Below are 3,042 nucleotides of genomic sequence, written 5' to 3'. Positions count from 1 at the left end.
CACCCCCCCCCCCCCCCCCTCCCCCCCCCTTACGCCTCTACCCACAAGGATATAGAGAGAGAAGCCAGAGGCCCCAACCCTCATGAACAAAGAAATTAAACCTGTTGGTAAGGTTTAAATAAACTATTATAAATAGGTAGTTAAAGTTGTTTACACAATCACGCCCTTTTAACAGAATAAAAAACATCGACAGAGAGGCAGATGATGTGACCAGTCGATAGTAACTACCCTATAACTAAAGATTTCACTATGCATACAAAGTGCCAAAGCTAGTCTTCCTATATTGGCCTAAACTCAAAGATCAATAGATGGACAATATTAAAGTTATAAACAATGATATTTTAGAGACTTAATTATCAGTGAATAAAGCTTAGTTTAGAACACGAAAGTATTCCAAGTAAGTTATCATCCGATAAATGAGTATTAGAGTACAGGAACCACCAAAATCACTATAGTTGGAAAACAAGGTATTACTATTCAACAAAATTTAATAGCCAGTGTATCATCAAGAAAACTCAATGATAAAACTTAACTACCAAAGATTATAGATAGCATGCTAAACAATTTAGGAAAGACAACTCAAAGAATACAAAATATCATTGACTAGCAAGCAAAATGTTCGCAAATGTATGACCCGAAAGAAATAATATCCAATCTATCAGAACTAACTCAAGCAACAATTAATAGAATAGAATGAATGCGGTAAGATCAACAAACACTCATTCATGTTAACTATTGCACTATCCAATCTAAATAGATCCTAGTCAATAATACGAAGGAATCAAAGTAAGTATTAGCAACATCCTACTGATATCTCATCTAGAGTAAACCATAAAGAATATGTAGTAATGCAAAAAGCCAAAAACAATCAAAGAGAATAACTAATTATCATGAAAGATCATCAATTATCCCATCAATGAATAAATGCATAATCATCATCGAAGAAAGAATCCACCATTCCGAAGAATAACAAATCATTCTATATCAATAATAATCAAGCAAAACTTTTTGGCAAGAATAATCAATTATCCTAGATGATAGTCAATCATCACCAATGATTGCTAGATGCAAATACTAACTTTAACATCGAAGTTATGGAGTTAAAATGCCTTCCATAACAACTTCTAACAAATGGAGCAATGAACATGAAAATTCAAGGAATCAAAAGCTTGAAGAAGTCTATAGCCAAGTCTTGCCTAATAATGATCATAAATTTCACATGAACTAACTTCAATGTTAAAGAAGAAATTATAGTATAACTATTAATATCCTCTTCAACACATCCATAAGTTAAACTTTATAATGCTAAAGTTAATGAAGAGTATATTTGTATCAATCCAAAAGCAAAGCACAACGAAGTTATGCTCAATAAGTGATCATTTAATCAATCCTCCATGAATTCATTTATAGCAAAACGTAACTCACTTCATAACAAGCACAAGAAGAATTATTAATGATCAATATATCCCAACTCAAATCCAATAAGGATTCAAACATTCCAATATTGATCACTAACTCTTCCCCTGGTAAAGCTAGCATAGTCCACGACTGAATCATCTTTCAAAGAAAAGTTAAAACTCAACCCCTACTAAGCAATCTTATCTAGAACACAACTAACTTAACTTGCCACTTAGTTCATTTGAACATTAATACAATTACTAATTAGCAACTGTATAAATACCAATAACATAAAGCTACAACCAAACTATCAATACTATCTTTATCGAAAGATAAAGATATCATCCAGCATTATTGAGGGACTAGTCTCAATATGTGAAGGTTCTTGCCAAACCAGTGCAAAACAGAGCAAAAGAGAACTAAGAGCCAGTTTGAGAATGCTTAGTTAGAAATGCATAAGAGATTCTACCTTATGTTCATCTGACTAAATACAGATGCTAAGCCCAGTAATCTAACACTTGGACAAGAAGGGCTACTGAAGGGAACCAACAGTATCAACCTCCTACTGTTATGGTAGTAAGGAAAGAGTGTTCGTAAGGACTGACCGACAAGTATCTTTTGATACCCGAAGTCACATTCCTGATAAACACGTTTGGATTAAAAGCTCCAACTTGAAAAATCGAGAGTAGGAGTGGAACTCCCAACTAAGGGCTCAAGGAATGAGCTCAATGCAAGCAATAAGTGAGTCTCTAGAAAAGGGACATAAGAAGATCAACACATGACGCGTAGAAGTGCCAAGATGGACCCGAGATGGACTCGAGATGGAGTCCGAGATAGAGTCTGAGATGGATTTGAGATGGACCCAAGATGGAGTCTGAGATGGAGTTTGAGATGGACCCAAGATGGAGTTCGAGATGGATCTGAAATGGAGTCTGAGATGGAAACGAGACTGAGACCGAGACCAAAACCGAATCTAAGACTGAGATCGAGTCCAAATCCGAGACCGAGGTCATAGGGGGGGGGGCTACAGAAGTATAATAGGGAGAGTGTGGGGGTTGGACCCCAGTGGAGTCAGTTTGGCCAGAAACGGCTAGTGTGACCCAGAAAAGCTATGCCCATGTGTTGGGTGATGATATATCCACTGAGGAGTCCAAAGCTAAAGTGAATATAGATAGATAAGTGGGGTAATTTGGTGAAGTGTTCAAGAGTCAACTCTAACTCCCCCAAGAGATTAAATGGTTGATGCTCCCAATCCAAACGTGGGTGGCACTACCTACTTGGATACCTAGTGTAGTTCAATGGAACCTCGCTTTAGCCCCATGGCTAGAGCACCTAAAGGCAGAAGGTGGGGAGAGTACCCATGAGGCTCACATAGGGCCTCAGTGTTCTGAAATGTTGTCCTAAAGTCTTAGACTGTGGAAAGGAAGAGGAGCAATCCTCTAATGTAGTGACCAAGGATGCAATCACATGGTGAGGAAGTACCAGAGGACAGTGGGATTTAATGGTTAGGCTTGTGGGACTTGATTCAATGGCAATATTAGCGAACATGGCCATGGACAGAAAGGGTCTTGATGGGGACCAAAAAGGGATATTGAGGAAGGCTATTCCTCATGTCTGTAGACATTCTAAGGATGCTAAAAAGTG

This window comes from Selaginella moellendorffii, unplaced genomic scaffold (genome assembly GCF_000143415.4).
Source record: "Selaginella moellendorffii unplaced genomic scaffold, v1.0 SELMOscaffold_32, whole genome shotgun sequence".
NCBI classification, from domain to species: Eukaryota; Viridiplantae; Streptophyta; class Lycopodiopsida; order Selaginellales; family Selaginellaceae; genus Selaginella; species Selaginella moellendorffii.
The sequence above is the reverse complement of the archived record's forward strand: the minus strand, read 5'-3'. Positions refer to the sequence as shown.